The sequence below is a fragment of the Alnus glutinosa genome, chromosome 11 (genome assembly GCF_958979055.1).
Source record: "Alnus glutinosa chromosome 11, dhAlnGlut1.1, whole genome shotgun sequence".
Taxonomy (NCBI): domain Eukaryota; kingdom Viridiplantae; phylum Streptophyta; class Magnoliopsida; order Fagales; family Betulaceae; genus Alnus; species Alnus glutinosa.
Genome location: NC_084896.1, coordinates 22,362,151 through 22,367,037, shown reverse-complemented (window position 1 = coordinate 22,367,037; position 4,887 = coordinate 22,362,151). Strand labels below are relative to the sequence as shown.

The 4,887-nt window shown below is 35.8% G+C and overlaps 1 long non-coding RNA gene across 1 annotated transcript; it reads right to left on the bottom strand.

Annotated features, from left to right (window-relative positions):
* Nucleotides 1-811: 811 nt before the first annotated feature.
* Nucleotides 812-4,630, bottom strand: LOC133882026 (uncharacterized). Its single transcript, XR_009902621.1, has 2 exons — nt 4,065-4,630; nt 812-1,121 (listed from the first exon to the last, which is right to left on the bottom strand). It is a non-coding gene; the product is annotated as an uncharacterized LOC133882026 (long non-coding RNA).
* Nucleotides 4,631-4,887: the final 257 nt, after the last annotated feature.

Genomic DNA, 4,887 nt, shown 5'->3' with positions numbered 1-4,887 from the left:
TTTTAATAAGTAAATTAACGCTAAGAGTGAAAAAATAAATTACAAGTTACATTTATATGAGTTAAATAATAATTAAAATTTGCTTAATTGTTTATTTCTTTTGTCATTTACATTTTTTTAATATTTGTAATCAATTTTTGTTAATTTTTTTTTATTATTATTTTTGCCCCCTCTAAATCAAGATCCTAGCTCCGCCACTGGTGACCGGCCACCGCAATGGGTGGTCGGCCACCCATAGTAGATTGTGGGTGGTCTTGGCCACCCCCGATGGCACCAAGGGTGGCCCGACCACCCCGAGGGTTTTCTGTGAGTGGCCAACCGCCCCAATGGGTGGTCGGCCACCTCACAAATCTTATATAAATTTATTATTATTATTATTTAAAGTTTAGTTTGAAAAAATTAAAAGAAAAATATGGTTTTTTTATTTAAAAAAAAAAGAAAAAAAAAAAAGAAGGTTGTCTATTCCTTCATAAATAACTATTCCTCTTATTTTTTTTAGAAGAATAACTATTCCTCTTCGTAAGAGAAATTCTCATGGAATAGCTATTCTTAGGAATAAGTCCGTACCAAATAAAGGAATAATTATTCCAATGGAATAGTCATTTCATTCCAAGAACTTATTCCACAAACCAAACGAGGCATCTGTGACGACCCGTTTTTTTTTTTTTTTTTATACAAAACATCCACATAATCATTAATCCCTTAAAATATAAACGGATTTTCACAGTGGCACGACGATATGTCGCAAAGCCAACATGTGTACATACCCCATAATATGTACCTAGCAAATCAGAGTATAACATCTGTCAACTATGCAGCGGAAAACACAACTTAATAGCGGAAATCACATCTTATACATCTATCACAAATAATTACAACAAAGAGCCATTAAATAACTATGTGATTAAATCTTTCCTCGAATTAAATACATAACATAAATGGCTTAACAAAGATCATGTGGCACAAGCGTCACAAGCCATAATCAAAATACCTAAAGGAATAGACATCTCGCGGTCTAACACATTACAACCGTCGCATTGAGCTTCAGTCATAATATCTTCAGTCTACTTCTACAACACCATATACTACGACCGGATTACCTGCAGCCAGAGAAACATCATCTATATGGTTGTGGGGGTTTGCCACATCCGTATAGGTGGAATTACGAGTCCACCGCCTTAGCGTAAATAATTACACTAAGACCTCAGAGGTATACTATTCACTGAGTTTTCGCAAAGAACCAACTTTTCTTTTTTTTAGTCGTGCGTACACTATAACAGCTACCAATTTTATAAACTTTGTTTGAAAAACCCCCATAGCTGATATAGCAAACACCGACTAATAGAAAACATTTAAATACACTGGGCAGCTAGTATTATACGTAAAAGATTCGTTATAGAACACAATGGCATTTAAATCATGCAACCATCCGATACCAATATACATAAGTTCTTTTTCTATCAAGACTTTTATGCATACTAATACGTCTAGCAAAACTACAATATACTTTCATAAAAACATCACCCAATCCGATACCAATATACATAAGTTCTTTTTCTATCAAGACTCTTATGTATACTAATACGTCTAGCAAAACTACAATATACTTTCATAAAAACATCGTACAATTTAAACAATGCTATGCATGCTCATGATAGTCTTTTTGTTCATTGTGAGCCTTACGCTCTCTTCCATTATTATGAGCCTTACGCTCTCTTTGTTATTATGAGCCTTACGCTCTCTTCATTATTATGAGCCTTACGCTCTCTTCGTTATTATGAGCCTTACGCTCTCTTCCATTATTATGTATTTATGCTTTATGCTTTACAATTCAAATTTTATACTTCTATTCTTTGCAAATCATGCCTTCTTCAAATACCATGAACCAATCAACATGAAATCTCATCATTCTTCTTTGCATAATTAAATCCCAACTACAACACACTTTCAAATACATCAATCAATTCAAAACCTTTCATTCATGCATCATTTCATAACATCATTGATATTTCAACATAATTGAAACTACTTAAAACATCCAAATCATACATGTTAACATATCGTTGGTTCAGTAAGAAAATCATATATCATTTGCATTTCTATAATATACATAAAAATATCTTTTCTCAGTGAGTAGAATACTCACCTTGGCTGCATTAGACTCTAACTCGAACTATACATTGGAGAACCCATTGAAGTTTCCAATTATAACACGATCCTGCAAACATTGGTAACATTAGACTATGCTATTGAATGCTATACTCTATGACACAAAAGCTACCCGCATGCTCACACGTCACGTCACCCGCTTCTAAAGCTAGCTAAACGCCTTAAGGTATTATTAGATTAGTTGTTCGTTATAGGTTTGCGTCTTATCTTATTTATTAACTAGAAGACTCGTCTATTATTTCATTAGCTCATTTGTTATTGTTGTGTCACATTATTATTCCTAAACATTTTTATAGCTTGTTGCTTATTTACTAAGTTCACAATATATGTACTTAACTCATATATATATATATATATATATATATATTCACAATATATGTACTTAACTCATATATATATATATATATATATATATATATATTGGCTGCATTAGACTCTAACTCGAACTATACATTGGAGAACCCATTGAAGTTTCCAATTATAACACGATCCTGCAAACATTGGTAACATTAGACTATGCTATTGAATGCTATACTCTATGACACAAAAGCTACCCGCATGCTCACACGTCACGTCACCCGCTTCTAAAGCTAGCTAAACGCCTTAAGGTATTATTAGATTAGTTGTTCGTTATAGGTTTGCGTCTTATCTTATTTATTAACTAGAAGACTCGTCTATTATTTCATTAGCTCATTTGTTATTGTTGTGTCACATTATTATTCCTAAACATTTTTATAGCTTGTTGCTTATTTACTAAGTTCACAATATATGTACTTAACTCATATATATATATATATATATATATATATATACCTTCAACATTTAAACCTAATCCAATAATACACTAAAACACTTGGTGCATATGGATAGATGGATTAGCTACTTAGTCACCCCATATTGGATTCATATTAATCTATGTGTTCCTATGAGATTGTTAAATTATATTACATTAGGTCGAGGCACATACATAGTTTTTCTATAAAATTATATAGACACTTATTTCCCCGAAATTACATTCTCCAATGACTTTATACACAAATCCAAGTAATATCCTCTCAACCCAAAACTACATATATTCAGCCACTAAAAGGAATTACCAAATCACTTCTAAAATACAATCTCATATACCATTGAACTCAATTCATTACATTAATGGAAATGGTACATTTCTTTCCAAAACCCCCACATAATTAATAACCACATCATCACCCAATTTACAAATCCCTCGAAACCAAATTCGGATTCCACTAAAAACATTATGAAAGTCTAACCTCAAATTTAACAACCTAAGTTAAACCATTAAACACAATTCCAACATTACTAAAAACCAAAATCCCAAGATAAAAACACCATTAGGTCCAACCTTTCGTAAAAACTAAACCAAACTCTAGGATTTAACATAATCTAAAACAGGGACCTAAAACCACTAATGACTAAATACTCCAAATCCACCCAACAATTTACAATACATTTATGAATACTAAAATCAATTCCAATCAACACCGATAGATCTTTCAACAACAAACAATCCATTTCAGCACACACAGCCACAACAAATCCAGAATTTCTAACTAGATTAACCCATAAAATTGCCCCCACCATTCCAAGCAATATCCCACAAAACCACTCCTCAATCCATACCCCAAAACCCAAAGAGACAACTCCAAATCCACATTTCAACCAACCATAAGCACTACCCATAACAGTGGACACTCGAGCTCCCAAATCAGTAGACAGCCCACACACACACTCACAATCAAAACCAAACCCAAATCAGTACACAAAATCAACCGGCCAAACAGTAGAGAAACCCCAAATAAAATCATGAAACCCTAATTTCAACAATCAACAAATTAATCTACAAAATTAGCAACTAGGAATTAACAAGAAATTACCTAAAGGATTTTCCTAGAAAATCCACCGGAAATCGCTATTGGACCGCCGGAAAACTCGCCGGAAAATCACTCCTGGAGGACCGGGTCTTCCTCACGGTTCAGCGGGTCATGGGTTGCAGGTCTCGGGTTTGTGAGGGTTCTGGGCAGTCCACTACCGACAGAAACCACCGGAGAACGGCCTCCATCCGCAGGAAATCGCATCACAGGCCGTTGGATCGTCTTTGGTTCGGTGGGTCGTTCGGGTTTCACATAGACGGGTCACGGGTTCTCGAACCGTCCGGGTTTTCTCTCTCGGGTCTGGCGGGTTGCGGGTCACGGGCTTGCCGGAAATCGGCTCCCCTTGCTCTCTCTGTCGGGTCTCTAGTTCACGGATCCTCCGGATCCTCTCTCCCCCGATCTCTCGGTCTCCCTCTATCTCACGGTCTCTGTCTCTCTTTCCACCTCAGAATCTCGATCTCTCTCTCATTCTCCCGGAATCTCTCTGTCTCTCATCTCATTCTCTCTCTGCGGGTCGCTCAAGTAGAAGGACGAAGAAGAAATGAAGAAGAAAGAAGAATAGAAGAGAAAAGAAAAGGGGAAGGGGAAGGGGAAGGGGGGGGGGGGGGGGGGGGGGGCTGCTGCGAGATTGAGGGGAGAAACATCACCCCATTAATCCATAGCCACACACGTGGCTATGGATAAGGCCAAGCTTTGGTCTTATTTGATACTAACCCCTATCTTTTCTAAATTGCACTATTACCCCATCCTATTTTATTTCTATCTTTTATCCTAGACTTATTTAATTTAAACACTATAAACATCACTTAGAATCTAATTATTAATC